The sequence below is a fragment of the Pan paniscus genome, chromosome 10, assembly GCF_029289425.2.
Source record: "Pan paniscus chromosome 10, NHGRI_mPanPan1-v2.0_pri, whole genome shotgun sequence".
Lineage (NCBI taxonomy): Eukaryota > Metazoa > Chordata > Mammalia > Primates > Hominidae > Pan > Pan paniscus.
The window spans coordinates 86489319-86512225 of NC_073259.2; the positions used below are offsets into that span (position 1 = coordinate 86489319).

The 22907-nt window shown below is 36.7% G+C and overlaps 1 long non-coding RNA gene across 2 annotated transcripts in view; it reads left to right on the forward strand.

Moving 5' to 3' along the window:
- Window positions 1–21489, forward strand: part of LOC117975491 (uncharacterized) — an 80040-nt gene extending 58551 nt beyond the window's left edge. Inside the window, exons 2-5 of one of the 2 annotated variants that reach the window (XR_008620446.1) lie at window positions 10521–10645; window positions 10902–11076; window positions 14093–14300; window positions 21146–21489. This is a non-coding gene — a long non-coding RNA (uncharacterized LOC117975491). The remainder of the gene's footprint in view (window positions 1–10520; window positions 10646–10901; window positions 11077–14092; window positions 14301–21145) is intronic. The other variant, XR_004665756.3, reaches the window with a different exon arrangement.
- Window positions 21490–22907: the final 1418 nt, after the last annotated feature.

A 22907-nucleotide genomic window follows, 5' to 3' on the forward strand; every position in this document is an offset into this window, starting at 1 on the left:
TTCCTAATATCAGCTCTGTAGTTATTTCAGATCTGTAAACACTGATAAAAATTCATTGATGATAAAATGATGGTAGAAACTTAAAAAATGAAAGCACAGATCAAATATTCAGTGCATCTGTATTTTTGGAATGCTTGGTGTAGGTACAAAGAGCTTTTTGCTAGGAAAAGGAGATTCTCTGCCACAGAAGGAAAATGCAGTTCTCATGGCAAAATGCATTAGAAATAACTTACCTCAAAAAGAGGATAATACCATATTTATTGCAAGAATCTATCATTCTTTTCATGATACTTAGAAGTTTTGAAGTAAAAGAATATTGTGATTGAAGACTTGAATTTCATTTCAAATTTTGGCTCTATGGCCTTAGGTAAATCACTTAACCTTTTGAAGTCTCAGTGCACAGGACTGTAAAAGAGGAAATCCGATATTCTTCAGGGTATTTTCAAGTCTAAAACGCTATGAACACAAAATAATTTTTTCATAGTCTATGACAAGAGTCTTCATCAAGACTATTAAAGAAGTAACTTTTTCTTTGAAGGACTCTCCAGTCCTTTTGTATAGTGCCACCTTAAATTAGCTCTCACTGGATTTCTAGTTGGTTCTACATCCATTCTTTAAGTGGCCCACCATTTTATCCTATTATCTCGTTTGCCTATTTTTGAAGCATGATGTGCTTTTAACAAGTATTTCCCAAATATATTTGATTACAGAACCTCCCACCTACTTCTAACCAAAACTTCTAAGCAAGCCACCTTGGGGAACACTGTCCTCAGTCTTTATCCTCTAGCACCAGAACATTTTTATTTCATATCCCTATCCCACTCAGCCTCCATTTACAGAAGATATTTGATAAACCTATTTCTTTTAGTCTGATATGGGAAAAGGGTGCCAATGCTTTTACTTACAGTTAACTTATTTGATTAAAAAATATATGCTCTCTAAAGAAAGTATAATAGAGCAACTTGTTTTTCATAATTGGTATTCTATGTAATGTGATCTGCAGGATTTTGATTAGATAACTTCCAGCTTCCTTCACATCATGTAAGAGAGTCTGTTGGTAGATCATCTATGTTATCCTACCATTTTTATTTATCATATTGATATTTTTGCTATGTAGCTATCATCTTAGGAAACATTTTACTCTCATTTTTGACATTTAAAAAATCTGATTCCATTACATTTTGTTAACTAACAAAAATCTGTTCTTTTGTCTTTGTAGAACAAATTAGACATTTTTATAAGGGCAATTCTTATTCCCTTTCTTTGCTTTCCAATAGCTAGTTTTGTCACTTAACATTGGTGACATGCCTGACTTCGGCTTGAGCTGCTTCTTCCACATTTGGCCTAACACTTTTGAGTCTTCCATCCGGTAGATTTATCTGACATCTATCATAGTGGCCTCCTGACAGCACCTTTACAACACTATTACTGTAAAGCTCAATTATATATACTTTATATCCTATCATTCTCACAACTGTAACAATCTTCTAAAAATTTGACTTTCTAGCCTCAGCATAGACACTCTGGATCCTGATAGAAAACACTATAATTGTTGTGTCAACTAGAACATACATAAGATTGTCATCAACTCTGTAGCTATAAGACAACTCATATTGATCTGACACTTTATCTTTCCTCCATCATCTCCCTAGTTTCTCAAACCCTTCTGAGACCTACACGCGGTGACTAGCATTATTGCTTACAACCTCTTGGAGGCATAGAAAGATTAAGTGGTTCATGAATCACTCAGCAAACCTGGAACTCATTAATTCTCCCGTGTTCTAAACAAAAAGTCTTAACTGTGCTATCTTTATACTATCACACCTCATATGAGACAAGTCATGCTTCATGTATGAGAATAAATTTCAGGTCCTAAAACACTCATGCCTTCTCAAAGCTATATGCCCTACAATTACAACTCCAGCAAAGCAGTATCTTTAAGCCTCTGCTCAAAGTCTGCCAATGGGACCACATCTATTTTTCAGATTATTACTTTAACTGCTTACATCATCTTCCTACCTCTACCTTAACTTGTTTGTTGACTACTTTACCCTCACACAATCTACTGTCACTCCACTGGCTTCCTTGATGTTCTTTAAACATGCCAGGCATAGTCCAAACTCAAGGCCATTGTACTGGCTGTTTTCTCTGCCTGGGTCTTTTTTTTTTTTTCCAAGATTTTTGGTCTTCAGATATTCAAATGTCATCTTCTCAATGAAGCCAGTCTTGACTATTTCCTTTAAACTCATAACAACTGTTCCCCCACTTTAATTCTCTATGCCTTCCTTTTGTTCATAGCACATGTCATCTTTAATATGCTGTTATTTACTTGTTATGCTTGTTATGCATCATCTATTTCCGTCAACTAGAAGGTAAGCTTCTCAATTGTAGGAATTGTCTGTTTTGTTTGTTGCTGTATCCACAGCACAATAAATATCAGTTGAATTAATGAATATACATTCTGCCAGTCTCTCTATAGGTTTGCAGACACCAACTATCCCTTCAAACTAGGCATTAGGATATTGTCTGTCTTTCCTAATGGAGAAGGTTAATAATCCTAGGGCTCCCTCAGAGGAAAAGGTGGCAGAACAATAGGCTCACTTTTGCACCTGGAGGGTAATCCAATTAAAAAACCCACCATAGTCTAGAATAGAATATAGTTTAATAAAACATTTTGAAAATAAAAGCTTCCTGGTCAGCATTACTTTTATCAGCTGATATGTCTCTATAATGTAGCTCTTCTTTTCAGCTTTGAAATTGTAAAATACTCTTCCCTGGCTACAAGTCTGAGAAAAATAGTATCTAATTGCTATTTCTCTTTAGAGTGATCAAGCTACAGGGAAATTCACTTGTTAGCATTCTACTTTTACATTACTCTATAACTAGAAATGTTTTTAATTTACAGGGCTATTTTACAAATGTCTTTCTCTGATTAGATATATTAATATATATGTATATTCATTTGGTATATGTGCGTGCGTGTCTGTGTGTTTTTGGTGAATTTGTGATTTAAAATTTTAGTGTTTGTTTCAGTGCCTGGGAGAATGTTTTAATTGTTTTCCTCCTAAAAGGATGCAAACTGTGTTCAGAGAGGTGGTGCCTCACTTATTCTACAAGATGCAGTGTTCGGGGTCTACTAACCATCATAGAATAGGATTTCTGATCAACCTGGAGAGTGATTACTTCACAACAGGTGGGATATATTTTAAGGCCTCTTTGCTTCTTTTTTGGAGTTGAAGAAGAGTGGGTAAAAAAAGACGGCCCCTTAGATGTTATCCGAACAAGCTCAATCTAAAAGATTTCTCCATTTTATCATTTTATTTCCTTAAAACTTCGGCTGGACACAAAGGGAACTTCATTTGGTGCAAATTGCCTAGAGAAGATGTTAATTGAGGACAGTGGTATTGTGTAGCAGTTCACTGGCTCTGTCAGAGGTTCAAATTTGTTGATTTACTTGGAAAATTAGAAATGGGAAGGTTTGTTTTTGGATAAGCACTTTTCAGGATTTGCGTTGAGCACTGAAAATGGAAGCAAGGAAGTCAAAGAATAAGTAGAGGACAAAAGATATAGACATATCTCAGGAAAACTATCTGGTTACAAGTGACTTGCTAATTTTCTGAGTACTACCTTTGTGTTCTTCCTGAAGTCTATTATCAAGTAAACAAAATGGGAACTGACTCATTCTGGTGTTTCATAAAGCTTAAGAACAAATCTCTCTCTTCCCTTCTCTCTCACTTCCTCCTGTTATAGACCACAGGCTTTTGGTCACACTCCTTCTCTTTCTCTTTTGTAAGCTAACAAGAAAATTGACTTTATTTCAAGATGTAGAGTCAAGTGGAGTAACAGCACTCTCTGAGATAAGCATTAGGTGTTCTTTCAGGCTGTTTCACAGTACATCTCATTTTCTTGAAAAGTCAGGTTAAATTAGCTAAATAACAATAAGGGGAATGCCCTCAGTTTGAAAGTCAATTGTAGTGATCCTGAAGCATTTTTACAAGGGTAATGAATTAGGAGAGATGTTGGATTTACTCCCTAAAACATCACATTGTTTTTACAAAATAGACTTTGTAAAAGTCTGGTGTGCTGGGCTAACAAATACGCCTTCTTGTGAGTTTCTATATGAGCAATATGAGATGACCATACTCAGGGGTTATGTGGAGGGAGGGCGTTAGAAAGGCTTGGGAGAGGGCAATCCTTTCCTATGGTGCCTGAAAATAAACACGATTCTTTGTTTTTGAGTAAGGACTGGCAGAGCTGTTTTGTGGAGTTCACATAGTAGACTTTTTAGGCTTTACTGGTCTTATTGTTAGAGGTGGTGAGTATCCAAGCTACTAGCAGCGAATCCGTAGGGGTCTGCAGCAACCTCAATTCTTGTCTCCTCAGAAGAAAGAATTTGACTGTGGGGCATAAGGCAGAAAAAGAGATGGAGCCAAGTTTTAGAGTAGGAGTGAAAGTTTATTAAAAAGCTTTAGAGCAGGAATGAAAAGAAAAGTAGAGTACACCTGGAAGAGGGCCAAGCAGGCATCTTGGAGTACAAGTGTGGGGTTTGACCTTTGACTTGGGGTTTTATATGCTGGCATACTTCCAGAATCTCGCATCCCATTTCCCTTGATTATTCCCTTAGTGTGAGCTGCTCGCATGTGTGGTGGCCAGCTAGCACTTGGGAGGTGAGCATGTGCAGTGTGTTTACTGGAGTTGTATGGATGCTCACCTGAGCCATTCTCCCCTTTTCCAGTGGAATGCCCCCAGAAGCTCATATACCAGTTAAACTTTGCCATTTTGCTTCTTAATGGCATGCTCGAGCCCACTTGCCCAATTCCTGAGATCTCACTGGTGAGAGAAAGGACTAGCTGGATTTCCTAGGCCAACTAAGAATCCCTAAGCCTAGCTGGGAAGGTGACCACATCCACCTTTAAACATGGGGCTTGCAACTTAGCTCACACCCAACCAGTCAGGTAGGAAAGAGAGCTCACTAAAATGCTAATTAGGCAAAAACAGGAGGTAAAGGAATAGCCAATCACCTGTTGCCTGAGAGCACAGTGGGAGGGACAATTATCAGGATATAAACCCAAGCATTCGAGCTGGCAACGGTAACCCCCTTTGGGTCCCCTCCCTTTGTATGGGAGCTCTACCTTCACTCTATTAAATCTTGCAACTGTACTCTTCTGGTCCGTGTTTGTTACGCTTGAGCTGAGCTTTCGCTCGCCATCCACCACTGCGTCGCAGACTTCCATCACTCCAGATCTGGCAGGGTGTCCACTGTGCTCTTGATCCAGCAAGGTGCCCATTGCCGCTCCAGATGGGGCTAAAGGCTTGCCATTGTTCCTGCATGACTAAGCGCCCAGGTTCGTCCTAATCGAGCTGAACACTAGTCACTGGGTTCCACAGTTCTCTTCCGTGACCCACGGCTTCTAATACAGCTATAACACTCACCACATGGCCCAAGATTCCATTCCTTGGAATCCGTGAGGCCAAGAACCCCCAGGTCACAGAACACGAGGCTTGCCACCATCTTGGAAGCAGCCCGCCACCATCTTGGGAACTCTGTGAGCAAGGACCCAGTGGTAACACTGGGAAAGCTGTTGATCACCAGTTTCAGGTGTTTTGATCCATTGGGAAACTGCCATTCCCTGATGGTGGCTGTGACCAAATTTATTTGAAATATCAATCAGAAAAAAGAAACAAAAATTAATATAGTACTAGATTAATATAAATAGAGAGTTTATTTGGGCCAAGTTTGAGGACTGCAACCCGTGAGACATAGATTCAAGTTGCCCTGGATATATATGCTCCATAGTAGCAGTTACAAGTGGCTTTATAGGGGAAAAAGTTTTTAAGTTGATGTAAGCTATTGACTATTGTATTAGCTTGTGAACCCAAAAGTATCTGAGACAGGTCTCAATCAATTTTGAAAGTTTATTTTTCCAAGGTTAAGAATGCACCCATAACACAGCCTCAGGAGGACCTAATGTCATATGCCCAAGTTGGTCAGGGTACAGCTTGCCTTTTTTGTTGTTGTTGTTTGAGATGGAGTCTCACTCTGTCACCCAGGCTGGAGTGCAGTAGTGCAATCTCAGCTCACTGCAACCTCCATCTCCCCGGTTCAAGTGATTCTCCTGCCTCATCTTCCCAAGTAGCTGGGACTACAGACATGCACCACCACGCCTGGCTAATTTTTGTATTTTTGGTAGAGATGGGGTTTCACCATATTGACCAGGATGGTCTTGATCTCTTGACCTCGCAATCTGCTCTCCTTGGCCTCCCAAAGTGCTGGGATTACAGGTGTGAGCCACTGCACCCAGCAAGCTTGCTTTTATACTTTTTAGGGAGACAGAATACATCAATACCTGTAAGATGTACATTGGTTACATATGGAAAGGCAAGACAACTTGAAGTGAAGGGGCTTCCTGTTCATAGGTAGATTTCAAATATTTTCTCATTGGCAATTGGTTGAAAAAGTTAAGTTATTATTTGAAGACCTGGAGACAGTAGAAAGGAATGTCTGGGTTATGATGATAATGGGTTGTTGGAGTTTTATCACGCAGATGAAGCCTCCAGGTAGCAGGCTTCAGAGATAATCAATGGTACATATTTCTTATCAGACTTAAGTTCTGTGTTGATGTTAATGCTGGTTGGCTTTTCCTGGATTTCAAAAAAAAGGACAGTATAATGAGGCAAATGCAGCAATAGGTTTGGACAAAGGGGATATGATTTAATGGTAATAAATGGGGAAATCTTAGGAAGCCCCATTTGTTTTGATTATTCTGTTTCCCTCTATCTTCAGAGATGAGGATGCTCCTTTCCTACAGATGTAGAACAGGTACCTCTAAGGGTCTTACTGTTTCAAGTGAAGGTCAGAAAATCCTTCCTAGATTTTATGACCTGCTTCAGGGGAGAAGGACAAGGGAAGGAGAGAGTAATCTTTTTGCTTCTGCTATTTTCTCAAATGTCACAGTGCCATAGTTTGAGGTAGTGCATCCTGAAACTCATCACTTTCAATAGAACATTTGATGGTCACTGGATTTTTTGTTTCATATAATTCTCATATGTCATGAAAAACTCATTTTAAAAAAATTATTCAAAAATGCACAAACTATTCTTAGCTTGTGGACTCTATAAAACCCAAAATTTAGACAATAGACCATAGTTTGCTGACCCTTGTTTTAAACCTACAAACTGATATATGCCAAGGCTAGTGAATTTTATCAACGCACTTTTACACTTGGTCTAAAGTGGACTTTTTTGGGTTTTAGAAACGTCAAATTTATTAAAATATTTGATTTATACTATGTGTAATAGTCACTGTGGCTAGACTATAAGTAAATGTGATCCTAGTCCCAAAGGATTTATCAGTCTCTAGTAGGAGACAGATACCTAAACAATTAAATATAATTCTCCACTGAAACAAAAGTTAAGTATAAAGTATATGTAGAAACTTAGATTCAAGAGTGATTAATTTTAACTGAGAAGAATGGAGGACTCTGGAGACACTTCACAGAGTTAATGAGATTGAGCAAGACCTTGTAGGACTGGCATATGAATGAATGATTTCTGCCCACTAGACTGATTTGTTTATAGCTGTAGCCTCTAATATTCCATAGTTAAGGCAGCATTTGGAGCTTTAATATTAGTTTCAATTTATCTGCAACAATTGGATTGTTTTTCTTGGTGTGCATTTTATAGAGTAAGCTATATTTTCCTGCTCATACAGGATACAACACCAAAACCTTCCTGAAACCAGATAAAATGTTAACTCTCCTTCACAGAAATCAATTAGAACATCAAATGGGTAATTGTTTATATTCTGAAAAGCAGCGTAAACTATAATGGAAAGAATAAAAAAAGCTAAAAATAAAATTGCAGAGGCAGTTTCTTCATTCAGTCATTTATTCAGTCAAATACTTATCGTGATAAATGCCTAATAGGTGCCAGTGATGATTATGAATGATGGAGATATAGTAGTAAATAGAAAAATTTCATGAGTATATTCTAGGATAAGACCAATAATAACATCAAAATACTAAGAAAGAATAAAAGGTGCTCTGAGAATTATAAAATAATAACCATGGAAACGGGGTAGAGATGAGCTGGAAGCAGAACATCTTTGCTAACAGAACCAGAGAAGGCTTTCTTGAGATGATATTTTATCTGAGATTTCAATGGATTTAAGAACTCAGCTATGAGCAAACTTGGGGCCAGAGAATTCTGAGCCAAAGTAACATTAGATTCAAGGGAAGGTGCTTGGTAGTATCTTCCACAAACAGGAAGAGGGACCTGCTTAGAGAAATACATTTACTGAAAGATGGTTATAACCTGAAGTGGAAGATAATATTAATCTTTAATGGTATATTAAGTAGTTTTGATGTTATTTTCATTGCATTGGGAAGCTATTGAAGTGTTTCATGCAGTAAAGTGATATCTGATTTATAATTTTTAAAATCTGCTGTTGGGTAGAAAATGAAATGTAGTGGAACAAAAGCAAAAGTCTCTTGCAGGTGACAATTACTTCCCATTACAGTGAAAATGCCTTATACGAATTGTCTGCAGTAAGAATGGTCATAATTTTTATGCTTGTAAATCATTCTAAATGTTTTCTTGAATTTTTGAATAGACAGAATTGGCCAGCTTACAAATAAATGTGCTTATTGGCAAATGGACCAATTTGTACATATGGGCCATTAACATTTATAAGAATATGGGCCTACATCTATCATAACTAAAACCTCACTGAAATGTATATTGAAGTCTATTACCAAGATTCTAGTCAGTGTCTGATTTTAAGATATTTGTTGTATATCTTCTTTAATAAGCAATTTTGCTAAAGAGTGATATATTCCTACCCTTAAGAGTGTGGTCTACTTTTTTTTGAAAAAAAACATCTTAAATTTTCACAAATTTTGTGAAATCTATCTGAATCTTCTGCTTTTGTCCATGTTGCTGGCAAATGCCCTGATTCTTTTCTTAATGAATGAAACATTTAGCTGGCCAGCTGGTCCATTTCCAGTAGCATCTTTTGCTATGATGAGTGTCATTTCCATGCTCTCTCACCACAATTAAAGTTGTTTTGACAGTCCTCTTTAGCCATGTTCAGGTTTTTTCATAAGCCCTGCTCTTACAATCTCTACTAGCTTTTAAGTGTGTCGTGTGGTTAGTAAATGTTTGGATCAATGATTCCAGAAGTTATAATAGCTAGTATGTGTGGTGTGCTTATTAAAAGTCTAACAACCTATTGAGGGAATTACTCTTATTTTCCATCCTTATAGATGAGGAAACTGAGGCTCAGAAATATAAATAACTTTCCCAAAGTCTCACAACTAGTAAACTGATGGAACAGATATCCAACCCTCTCTACCTCTTTGGCCACACCTTCAGTTATATTCCCTTTAGACTTGAGGCTTCCTCAGAGCTGGGCCATGCAAAGTTCCCTGAACACACCTCTGGTTCATACTTTTGTGCCTTAGAACCAAGGCACATTTTATGTGCATGCAACCTGTGCAGTTGCACAGATCTCACACATATGAGAGCCTTGCACTTGATTGAATGCTGTGCTATAGTGATCTGGAAGTTCTTAATAGTTTTATCTTTGAACATATGTTTTAATAATGAAGTTCAAAGGAACAAAGGATCGTGAGCAGGAAGGATAAATAAAATATGTGTGCCCAACTTTGCTTGCAACTCTATTTGCCTACAGGGCAAATAGATACTTTCCTATATTAGCTAACCACATTGGCTAAAAATTATGATGTAGAAGAAAAGGGAAAGATAGGGCCCCATAATTCCTTTTTCTTTCATTCTTTTATTTTTCTTCATTTAGCCTGAATATGGTGTTGGTAGAATGTGTGTGTATCAAGAAGTAAAATAAAAACAGATGAGTTAGGTTTTTGCAACATTTCCATTGTTCTGATAAGAGTACAGAATATATATGCACATATGATTTAAGAAATACAAATTATGTAATTCAGGGATACCCTACATGAGTTAAATGCTCTTACATGTACATTTAAAATTTGTATTGCTGCAAAGGTGAGTGATATAACTCATCCTCATAATTTAAAATATTATTATTATTTGCTTAGAACAACATTAAATGACAAATAATAAACATCATGGTAAGTTGAGTGAAAGACCCTGGAAGAAAAAAAAAAAAAAGCCCTGTGCTTTAGGCTATGTTCCTATATTGTGTTTGCCTTTCTATCTTTCCTACCAACTATAATGTGCTTGTAGATAGATACTGTGTTTCCCAGTCGTTAATTATTTATTCATTTAAAAATACAACTGAGTGTCTACTCTATGCCAGCCAGTAAGCTTTATTTATTTTCATTCCTAGGAATAAGCAATGTGTGAAAAGAAATAGATGATAAATATTTTGTAGGCAACCAAATGGATGAAATAAATAGGAGTCATAAATGTAGCTGAGTGAAATCTAATCATTATCATGGCCTTGAGTGGAAAGAATAAACCTAAAATACAGAAATATATTTACCCATAATGATTTTTATCAGTTTATCTGTACTTTTTAGTTCACTGTCAGAGACTTCAAAGAGGCTTCTGGATGAGTTACCTCGGAGTTATCCACAAGTCATCAAGTGGCAAACTTGGAAGAGTGATGGTAGAATATTGGATGACAGTGTCTACTAGCAGAGAAGTAAGACTTTCTGCTTTTCAGCTCCACTGAGCTGGATATGGACAAAGGGCTAATGAGAGCAAAATACCCAAGAAGTTACTAATGAGTAATAAGGGGAACAAAATTGTTATTAAAAAATGTCCTTAAAAAATCCTGGAGCAAAACATCAGGCAGTGGAACACGGCTTGAAATGCTGTGATGGAGAACAACAGCGTATATGGTAAGGCATATGCATGATCAGAACAGGGACAATTTTTTGTTCATTTTTGTTTTTCAGATCAAAATGTCTAACAGCGGATGTAAAGTGGATGCAATGTCTGTATCCAACAGACATTATGTGGCTTTGAATTTAGGCACTGTAATTATAACCTAGAAGACTCTGTAAGAGTCTTCACGGGAAAATCATCACAGAAGAGAAACAAGTTGCAGCAAAAGTCACAGTGGGGTAGCTGGTGAGTCTACAGTGATGCTTATGCCTGACTGGGGAATCTCTAGTGTGTATTGCTAAAATGTTTACCTGTATCCTGATGTCAAAGAAGGAGTTAATAAAGAGCTTTGAATAGGATAATTAAAGGATTATCTTAGCCAAAGGACAGAATTATGAGGTACAGTTTTAGAACTGAAGGAGTTGAAATGAGCCAAGTAGATATTTTAGGAAGAATATTTTAATCAGAGGAAAGAGTAAGTACAGTTCAGAAACTGCAAAGTGGACCAAGTGGCTGAAATGGGGTGAGTTTAGGTGAGATTTGTAGGAGATACAAATCATGAAGGTAATCCAGAGGAATCTGATCTCAGAGGGGTTGGAACTTTGATTTTTATTCTACTTCCAATGGGAAACCATTGAAGTGCTTTGAATAAATGAATGACATATCCGTTTTCTATTTAAGAAGGATTGCTTTGGTTGGTCGGTATAGACTTAAAAGTAGAAGCAGAGAGATTGGTGAGAGGGTGGGACATAACCCAACAGAGATGTCATCTAGCCCGTTGTACATGATTTGAATTGGAGATGAAACTATGGGCAAAAGGAGACCAATTAGAGAATTTTACAAGAAAAGAACACACACAAACATCCAACAGGAAGATATGTATTTTGAATCTCTTAGGTACAAGACTGGATTTAGTACTAAAATTATAATCTCCATCATAATCCTACAGGGGAAGTTAAATAGTCCCATATTACAGAACAGGAACATTGAGATGCAGGGAGGCTAAAGACTGTCACATGGTGGATTTGTTATTCTGAATCCTTCTATCATGACACCAAATTACTGCCTCAACAATCAGAGAAAGTGGCATTATGCTCCTCCAGCTGGGAATAAATTAAAATTGACAACCAAAAAGTATGAACAACTCAAAAGTTTTGGAAAATCTCATCCATTCTCATGGGAATATCATCGGAGGTGGGGGTTATAAATCGATGCATGGGTACATGGAACAAAGATACTCCGGGATTTCCCTATAAATTTCCCCCGACTGAAGTTGGCACTTTCCAACTTCTTAATAGCTCTATGCTTTCAAGAATAGAGCAATTATGAGTTTAGACAACAAACAAATACAACGGGCATAGCATGGATTATTTGGCTCCAAATTAGGTCTTTTATCTCTTTATAGAACTCTTCCCATTTTGTAATTGGATATTTGTTGTATTACTTAAGTTCTTTAAGGACAGGGACTTTGCTTTAACTGCAGTCACAACCCTAGTTTGTAGTACAGTATTTGATACATTTTCAGTACTAATGTGATATTCATTGAATGAAGTAACAGAAGACTATGACAAAATTCACTTGGGTTTCATAAGGTAGCCTGACTTTACCTTTCTTTGGTATTGTCCTTCCTTGTGAAAGAAATTCACATATGGATCCCTTCCCAATATTTTACTATTAAACTCAGGCCAATGACAAGAAGAAAACTGAAAGTACATTTTGAGGACTGTGAAGGATAATCTTTCTGGAAACAAATGTAATAAGCTATTTATGCATATTCTTTTTTATTCTTTAAATATTCAATTGGCACCATGAACTTGAGTTCATTTCTGTATTGCCCTTACACAAAAGAAGTGAAGCACCATGAGCTTGACCTCTTCATTTCTGTATCTTACGTGAAAGAGGGCTTGGTTCATAGCCTCACAGGATATTCTTAGTAAATATTTGTTAAATGAATGAGTAAATCCTGTTAGGATTATGTATCCATTCAAAGCTCTGAAAAATACAAAAGCTATAAGGTGATAATAGGTTTAAAAAAATGCAGCTGCTGTCATGGGGCAAATGTTAGTTTTTATATTGTTCCTTGCCTTGTAATGACAATCATAGCACTTAGATATTTAGGTACTTCTTTGGACCTGCCTGAACTTTCTTTGATATGTGAAATTCTCCTAGTCATAAGCTAAAGTTTGAATATTCAGAGAAAGAATATAGCTGCGATAGAACAGTGTGGGCCTTGCAGAATTTTTTAGTAAAGTGAAAAAAAAAAAAAAAGCCTTTTCAAAGCCCAGCAGTTGCTACTATGTATTTGACCCACTGTTTCAGCCTGCAATTTCATATGTTGTGCAAACTCTAATAGAATATAACACCACCAAGAGAACAGTGTTCACTTGCTGAACCTTGCCTCTTGCTGATAGAATATAAAGAGCAAAGAAAATTTTAGGCTGAGACTTCAGCTTCAAAAGACAAAACATGTAGGTTGCCTCTAAGCAGGAGTGAAACATACATTTCAATGGAAAAATGGGATGTCAGAGGTCACAATTGCTGTGGAACACATCTCAAGGAAGAATCAATATCAAAATGATCATTAAAGGTACCATGGAGTTCACAGAGGCCAGAGCAATAACACTTCAGGATGCTGAAAAAGAGGTAAGAGAGGAAAAGTTTTCCTGTGTGCTGGGTAAATGTGCTTTTATTTTTACCCTTGAATATAAAACACAGTGGCAAAAAAAGTTATTAAAAGGGGTATAAAACTACAAATGTTCTTTCTCTTATTGAGCAAGATGGTCCTAACAAGTACTCATTAGATAATATTCTGTTCTGAAGAATACACTTTCATGATTGAAGTGGATTTTATGTGGAGTATTGGACGGTAAGGGGGAGGAATTGAATATAACAGTTGAAACTCTTGCTTGGGCAACTGGTTGATTGGTGCTACCATTCACTGAGTTAGGAAAGGCAGGAAAATGAACTGATTCCTGTGAAAGATAAGAGGTTTTGGGGGCATGTTCTGGCTTGGGTATATTGTTTTGTTCATTATCCAATAACCAATGCCCACCAATGTCATGACATCTAGAAGTTGCTAAATATATATTTGTTAAATAAATGAATGATATAAACGGAGCTGTTAAAGACATAGTTTGAGAGACTTGGGCTGGATAGATTTGGGAATCATTAGTACTCAGGTGATAATTCGTGGGAATTTAAAAAGAACACATACAGAGAGATAAGAACCAATGATAAACTTTTGAACTTCTCTATGTTACAGGCAACAATTTTTCTCTCTGTAGTCCCTAGAGTTGAACAGACACATTTCAAGCCTTATCCAAGTTTAGGACTTTCGGAAAGCATTGCCGTTGCGAATAAGAGGATGTGCTTGGATAAAAATGTTGCCATTAAGAATGGGAGAATGTGCTTGGAATCTTACTCTTGTGCATTGAAGAAGGATAAGAAACAGGAAGAAGTAGAAGAATAAGGTAAATATTTTGAGTCTCTTCTGATACAATGTGCGATTATAGCTTTCACAGCTATCTCACTTAATTGCTATATCAATTGTATGAGGAAAGGAAGGCAGACATTAAGCTGGTATTCACCATATAAGACTGTTCTGATTGGTCACACTTCTTTTCTGATTGGTATGTGCCTGTGCCTTAACTAATTGATAAATATTTTGAGTTTAACCCTTGGAGGCAGAGGCATTGTTGACCACATTTAACAAATTTAACAAATGAGGCACAGAGACTGAAAGTCCAAGGTCATAATGTTTGAAATTATTTAGCGGAGATGTGAAACTACTGGGCATGTATGTCATCAAGCCAAGAGCAGCCCTTAACTTCTCCCTCTGAGCATTCAATTATTTCTCCCTTAGCCAATGGCAGAGAAGAAACTTTTTAATAGAGGGCCAAGAACTCTGTATATGTAGACGGTGGTCTCTGTCAAGTTCACCTCCTAGGCGAGTCTCTTCTTAGTGGGCCAGTGGTTGTTTCTAGTTAGAGCTCCCCACAACATATCATAGGCATTGTTTAGTTCTGTGGAGTCATCTTGTATCCCATCTGGTGCACCCTCTTACGTTAGCCTTTAAGTTACTGAATCTAAAAAGCATGATTAAAACTGGCTACCTTGTAGTTGCCCTCCAATAGGTATCAAATACATTTTAAACACAGAACTTTCTCACAAATTTATTTTATGTAACAAATATCTACAAAGCTGACTTTTGTTGTCTATCCTTTTTGAAGTCTAGAATTACTAAGTTTTAAATGTGTAGATAATCATGAAAGTGGTGCGTCAGTAAAATGCTGAATAGCATAGTTAAATGGGATCTGGAATTGCTCTGATGGGGAATGTTCAGAGACAGAGATGACAGCTACTTAAAGGGACTCATTTAGGTAATTTAAATTGCTTGCATATTGTGTATAAAACATTCTATCTTCTTTAATAATGAGCAACAAGTTGAAAGCCTAATGGAGTAGGCAAGACTAAAGTCCCATTTATGATGAATCCTTTGATAAATCAGCCCTAAAATTTACATTTTATCTTTCATATTCTTAAAAGTAGATAAGCAGAAAATTTTTTGGAATTAGTTTTAACAAAACCTTTTGATTAAAATTTTCTTTGTTGAAACTTATCTCAAAGATTTTTTAATAGTTAAAATCAAATAACAGAACATTAGATTTGGAGTCATTTTTCTCTGCAAGAGCTCATAGAAATATCCTTTTAAAAATATTTCAGCTAAAAAATCAGCTATAATGGCAATAACAGTATCATAAACACATGTTTAATTAACATTGCATTAATTAAGAGCACATAGATTAGAATCTAAGAAAATGTATGCCCATGAGTTTATTTGCAGGTGTATTAGTGCAAGTTTATCAATATTTTAGTAGTTTTAATTATTTCACAGAGATTTAGAATCTACTCATTAGAGTCTGATGAGCACAGGGACTATCTGGAGAAAGTGTGAGTTATATCCTGAAAATATCTCTAACATCAGTTCCAGTTGCGGCCTATAAATAGTATCAACCTCTCTATCTCCCTCCCCTTCCACATCTGATAATTCTGAGGACCAATATATTCTAAGTGAATGATTTTATATTATATTTTCTTTCTCCTCTTGAAACTTCATTGGTTTAATCCAAGGTCTCATCTTTTTTTTCTGACACTCAGCATTCCATTTCCCATTTTTTGCCTTTTTAACAAGGGTACCAAATTCCCCTAGCTACAGTCATTTTTTTTCCAGTGGGTATTTAGCCAGTCCTGACCAATCAAAGTCCCCCTGCTCCCCACTCCCACACCCCAGCACAGCAATTTGTTCAGGGATGGGACTGTCACTCAAATTGGTGCAATCAGACTGAACCTTGAGTTGTGTAATATAGTTACAGAGAAGAGGCACTCTCATCCTGCACAGAGTAGAACTTGGGAGGATGTGGCCCTGCAGCAGATGGTAGCTGTCTGTTCACTTGAAAGAGCTATGGAAAATTGACACTTTCCTTTTGGATTAGAATTTGAAGAATATAGCTAGAGGTCTCTGGCAGCTTTCTTGCCACCAGGTGGAGCCTGAGATAAAACCATCATGAAGGAAAGCAGAGATGTCAGATAGAATGAGTCTTGGGAACCCAATGTGAACTCAGTAACTGTTTCATGAAGTTACCCTCATGAGACAATTTTACTTGAGATTGCTGTAGCTTGTGACCGATGGATGCTAACTGATCCATCTTTAGTCAAAAGTGCAGATTCCGTATCACGAAGTTCAAGTTGCTTCACAATGAGCATTTGATTACTCTCTTTGGTGTCAGCTGTCACTCTGTTCCACAGCCATACAGTTTACTGCCAGACAAGCTGAATGTCTCACCATTTGCCCATCCTTTCATGATATTTTGCCTTTGTGTACATGGTAAATTCCCACTCATTTTTTGATCAGCTCAAATATACATTTTCCAATAATATTTTCTCTAACTCTCCAAGGATGAATTATCTATTCTCTGATTCTCTAAGGATTTTGCTCATATTTTGGTTACTGTATATAGTAAGAAAAAAATTGTTTAATACTCACTCTCCCAACTTTTCTGATACCAAATATGAGTAGGGGTTCCCACACCAACCAGTTCTTAGCTGACACCAGTAATTTAACTCACTTCTTACACTAACTACCTGGAGTTAGCACAGACCCCACAGATTAAGGGCTCAGTCCCATAAAACTACCCTCATTTCTCTCACCAGTCACAAGTCCAGAGCCTCCCGTACTGACAAGCTATTAAACAGGAGTTCTCACAATCCTCTCTTTGGGTTTGATAATTTGCTAGAGTGGTTCACAGAACTCAGGAAAACAGTGACTTAATGAAACTGCCATAAAAAACCTTAAACAATAGGGTTCAGAGAGCTCCCAAGCTGTTGCCACATAGAGGTACTGTGAGGGTGGCATGCCCAGAGAGGGCATGGAAGCCCCATGCACTCTCCCTACCACATCTTACCCTATGCATCTCTCTCATTTGCCTGTGTCCTTTATAACAAAATAGCATATGCATTGTTTTGTACTGTATTTATGAACTGGAAACTGTGTGTTATTAAAGACACTAGAGGTTATAGCAATGCTATCAGAGTAGCAAGAAGAAAAGTCACTGCGTCTCTTAATAATCTGTTGACAGATTTAGACCTGAGAACATTTTGTGAATTAGGTTAAATGTGCTAACATTTTGAAGAAACTGAAGGATTAACTTTTAAGCTCATTAGATCTGCAAATGGCTAAGAAATAATGCCTAGCTACTAAAAATAGATCAATTTCTTTTTCCTGAAGGCTTCAAATGGCATGTTTATTAAGTGTGCACTTAGAAATTTTTTCATTTATGTTTATCTGGTTTTTGCCTTCTTTAAAACATTTCTGAAATTGCCTGAACACAACACAGAAATCTTGCAAACGCACACTCTCATACCTCTAATTTCCTACCTTTGAAATAAATATTAAAATGGTGTTCATGTTTGATTTAGGTACATCTGGCTGGGGCTCAGAGTATGGCCATTCTCTCCAAATTGTTTTAATTTTTTCATAACTAAGAATTTGGAGAAGTTAACAGACATAAGTTTAGGTAATTAAGTTGTACTGCTAATTAGGAATGGTGGTAGACTATGTGAACTATGTGAATGATGACTTACAAAGGTCATAAGTGAAAATTAAGGGGCATGTGAAATAAACTTAAAGTATAAGTTTAACAGGGAAATGGATACCCTACATAGGATACCATATATACCACACGTTTCTATTTATACTTGCAGTTCTACCCATTTAAATAATTTTAAATCAATGCATTCTTTAAAAAAATTAAGATAATTGAAAACAGTGTTTACCTAACAAGGTTGCTGGCACAGTACTTTCTAAAGCAAGAATTACCGATTTGTATTATGTATTTAAGTAGTAGGAAAACCTCTAAACTGCAAATTAAGATAGTTTTAACTCAGAATTCTCTTCTTCCAAATTGTACTATTTAGAATAAATTTTAACTATATTCTCTACGTGTTATGTGAAACAATACTCCACTGGACTAATTCTTTCTTTGAGGGTGGGGGAGTAGCAAAGGAAGTTTTGGCTTGCTTTTTTGATATCAGCCACATGGGTACAAGTACATAAATAATTTAAAGTCAGGTGGTCGGCTATGGTGGCTGCTGCCAGTAATCTCAGTGCTTTGGGAGGCTGAGGCGGAAGGATTGCTAGAGGCCAGAAGTTTGAGGTATGCCTAGGCAACAAAACTAGACCCTCTGTCTTTACAAAAAAGAAAAAAAAATAGCTGGTGGCTATGGTATGTGTGTGTAGTCCCAGCTACCCGCGAGCTAGAGGCTGCAGTGAGCTATTAATATGATTGTGCTACTGCGCTCCAACTTGGGTGGCAGAGCAAGACACTGTCTCTAAAAATTATAATAATATTTTTTCAAAAGTCAGGAACATAATAAGCAGGTTGTTGTGACATCCCTTTTCCCCTTTGGCACAGCCTTCCCACGGACACCATTCCCTGCTCCTACCTTCAAAATCTTGGAGTGTGGGAGTCAGGAGTCACTTCTTGGCAGCTTCTCCCTGGGCTGCCAAATCTGCCTCTTTCTGATCAGCCAGGAATGTGGCTTGCTCCTTCTGGAAAGCTGCCAGCATTAATGAAATCATGTTTGACTCTTATGGTTTTGTTTCTTTACTTGAGACTCAAGACAAATTTGAGATGGTGATCTCCTCTCTTTTTTCCCCTACACATTTACCATGCTACACCCATGCCTGTATAATCCAGTTTAGTTTGAAGAGAGAGCATATACCTTTATTTTCCTTTTTTTGGTCTTAAATATACATCTTTATTTTCTGGTTAAATGGATAGGATTTCTAGTTAAGTAGATAAATAAATGATTGCATAAATGTATGAATGAAATAAAGGTTACGTCGATAAAAGAACGGCAGTACTGACCAATGGATCTCCCGAATTGCTCTTTTGGTAAGGGAACAATTATTTAACCCTAACTGACTGTAGATGTCTCCTTGGAACTCAGCCTTTGACATAGATCCTGAATGAACCACATGATGAGCTTTAAATAGTCTGCTTAAATTGATTAAGATGGTAAGTGTTTGCTGGCTTTTCTGAGAAGATTATAAATTATTTTTAGAAAAACACAAAAATCAGGTTGAGAGAGAGACGGAGAGATGCTTCAATTGGGCAAAGCTTTCTGGAGAAGTACATTAGAAAAATATATGTGATGAGGCCCATCCTCCCTGTGTAACTACAACAGTGGTTATATCTGGATAGCATCATTTCACATAGGTTTATTTTCTTCCTTTTTGTTTTCCTATTTTATTAGATTTCTATGTTTTGCTTTTGCAATCAATGAAAAATAAAATTGAAATTAAAATATTTCAAATTAAAAATATCTGCTGTCTCGTAGATAGCTATAAGCAAAGATCTCATGGTTAAGAAATCCTGTTCTACATTTAGAATTCTCTCTTAAACTACAGAAATGACAATTATTTCCTATTTAGTTATGACTCTAGGAGATAAAGGTTTAGGGCACAGTTTCCCAAATTATGTTCAATAGATTATTAATATTCTGAAAGTTTGCTAGTAGGCATTCCTTAAAACCAGGATTCTATAATCAAACGAGTTTTAGAAACTTGAACTTAACTGAACTTAAACAAAACTAAACAGGCTTATTTTACAGCTAGTTTCTCAGAGACATTTCATGGAATAATATGCCTTATGATTTCTCCAGGAGGAGATACAATGTGTAATGTTCCCTAAAGTTCTTTCACTAAGAACTTTTCTTACCCAGAATTTTCATTAACACATGGCATAATACAATTTGTGGAAAAAATATAGTGGAAGGTTTCTGCTGCTGCATTCAAGTGGGACCTAATCCTGTGCAATGGTTGCTTGTTTCCAATTTTGCTTTCACATGGTTTTGGTTCACTTTTTACCATTTCTTCATATACTTAAGCATAAAATTATCTTTCATATTTTCTATTTATATCTGGGAGTTAGAAACAAGATACTTTTTTTTACAGAAAGGATATGTTGTTATGAATTGTACTCTCTCATAATACCCAGAGAATTTGTTTTTTTTCTTTTTATTTTTCCGAGATGGAGTCTCACTCTTGTTGCCCAGGCTGGAGCGCAATGGCTCAGTATTGGCTCACCGCAACCTCCACCTCCCAGGTTCAAGCAATCCTCCTGCCTTAGCCTCCCAAGTAGCTGGGATTACAGGCATGTGCCACCATGCCCAGCTAATTTTTTTTTTTTTTTAATTTTAAGTAGACACAGGCTTTCTCCATGTTGGTCAGGCTGGTCTCAAACTCCCGACCTCAGGTGATCCACCCACCTTGGCCTCCCCAAGTGCTGGGATTACAGGTGTGAGCCTCTGCACCCAGCCCATTTATTATCAATCATATATGATAAGCATACCAAAAAAAAGCATAAAGAAGACTTTAATGGATACCTGTGTAAGCACCAGATTTTAGAAACAAAACCTTACAGTCAAGGTGAAGTTCTCTAGTCCTCTCCTGATTCTCACCCATTAAAAGTTGGCATCTGTTGAATTTGAATACTTTAAATACATATTTTTATATTTCTAAGACATGAATGAATGGTATGGGTGGCAAACTCACAATCTGTTGGTGTGGGATTTTTTGTATTGTTTAAGGCTTACAATGAATTAAACCTTAATTGTAATGACTTATAAATGTCCCATTATTTATTATAAATATTCCATTGGTTCCTGAGAAACATCTATTTTCCAATGTTTGAATGTTCTATGCATGTTTATGATATATGAATATATGCTTTTATCCTATTCATTTTTTCCACAGACCTATCAACTACTGAGAGGAATGTTTTAAAATCCATGTCCACGTGCAGAAACTTTCTTCATTTTGAATTAGTGTTGTCAGCTGCTTCTTGTAATTCTCTTTTATGTCATTTAAAATCTATATTAAGTGCAAACTATTTAGAATTATGTAATCCTTATGATTTAAAATTTTAAATTAGCTGTGTTTCAATTTATCTTCAGTAATTTTTTTCAAGTCTATTATGTTTGATAGTAGACTATATATAGCTACATCTGATTGTTACAAACCTTAATTTTTAATATTTCTGATTATTTATGTTTAAAAAGTGTCTCTTATAAATGCAATATAGTAAATCTTTTTAATCCAATGTGAAAATACCTGTTTTAACTGATCATTTTACTTAATATTTACTGTTTATCAATATACTTGCATTTAGTATTATTAGACCTAGCTTTCAATATATATGTTGCTTTTTCTTTTTAATATTAAAGTAAAGTACCTCATTTGAAATGCTTGAGATATTTATATATGTGTTGCTCTACTGGTTTGTAAGTTATACCTTGATTTTTAATCAATGGCCATAAACATTTAACATGCATATTTAACTATGTCTAAAGTAAATTATATTTCTAAGCTTCTTCTGAACAATTTAGTAATTTTTTACGCCCAACAACTTTTTCAGTTTACATATTATTGTTTCCCAGTCTTTTAATTGTAGCAGAACAATTTTGGTTTTAGCCCCCAAATTATTATTACCATTGCATTATCCATTTATTGCTTGTTTAGATGCATCCACATATTTATGATTTTCTTAGGTCATCAATCTAGGTTGTCTTCTGGATTTTATTTTTTCTGTCGACAGTCTGCTTAAATTTATTTGTTTCTGTGATGGGCCTAGAGATTGACAGAGCACACTAATTATTGGGTTTCTAAGTCATCTTATACTTGGGAAGCTTCAGCTCAGTGCACAAGCCTCTGTCTATTATAGACAAATCACTGCCATGCCATCCTCTGAAACTCTAAGAATTTAAAAGTGATTTAACCCCAAAAGTAGTGGATAATTTTGATACTAGCTCTTCCCTGCCTTCACCTCCACCTCTTGCCTCCCATTCATGATCCCCCCCATTCCTTTATTGACAATGTCAGATACAAAAGAAGTTCCTCTTCAAAGGTTTGGCTTGTTAAGCACCCTTGTTCTTTGTTCTCTGCTTCCAAGGGCAGACAAACTTCCTTATCCTTTGTGCCTGTCTTAGTTTCAGTAAACAACCTTCCCACTGGTCCTTATCTACAGAGACCACATCTGCTACCCACTCTATAAATTACTCCTACTGTCACAATAGCTCTTCCCACCAAAAATGCCCTTCTTGCCAGTGTAACCACTTTCCTGCACCTTTCAAGTTAGCCAATCGAGTTCAGCTTAGATTGTGCAGTTCAAATTCAGCCAGTGGAGGGAGGACACAGAGGGACAAGCTGCATTAGGGATAAAAACCCCCTTCCCTCCTTTGTTCAGTGCACTCTCGTCATGACCAGACTTGTAAGCAGCACTCTTCTGCAGAAGTAAATTTTGCCTTGATGAGAAATCCTTTAGCTGCTCATTTTCTTTGTGACTCCAAGCTTTACTTCCAACAATTCTGGGGGCTTGTGTGGGATCCCATTCTCCTCCAGGGAAGGGTCTCTGGTCACCTCCTGGGAGGAGACATGTCACACTGCCTCATTGCTTTGGCCTCAGGGGCTGGAGATCAAGACCTACCCATTGTGATGAATAAATCCAGGCTCTCAGCAA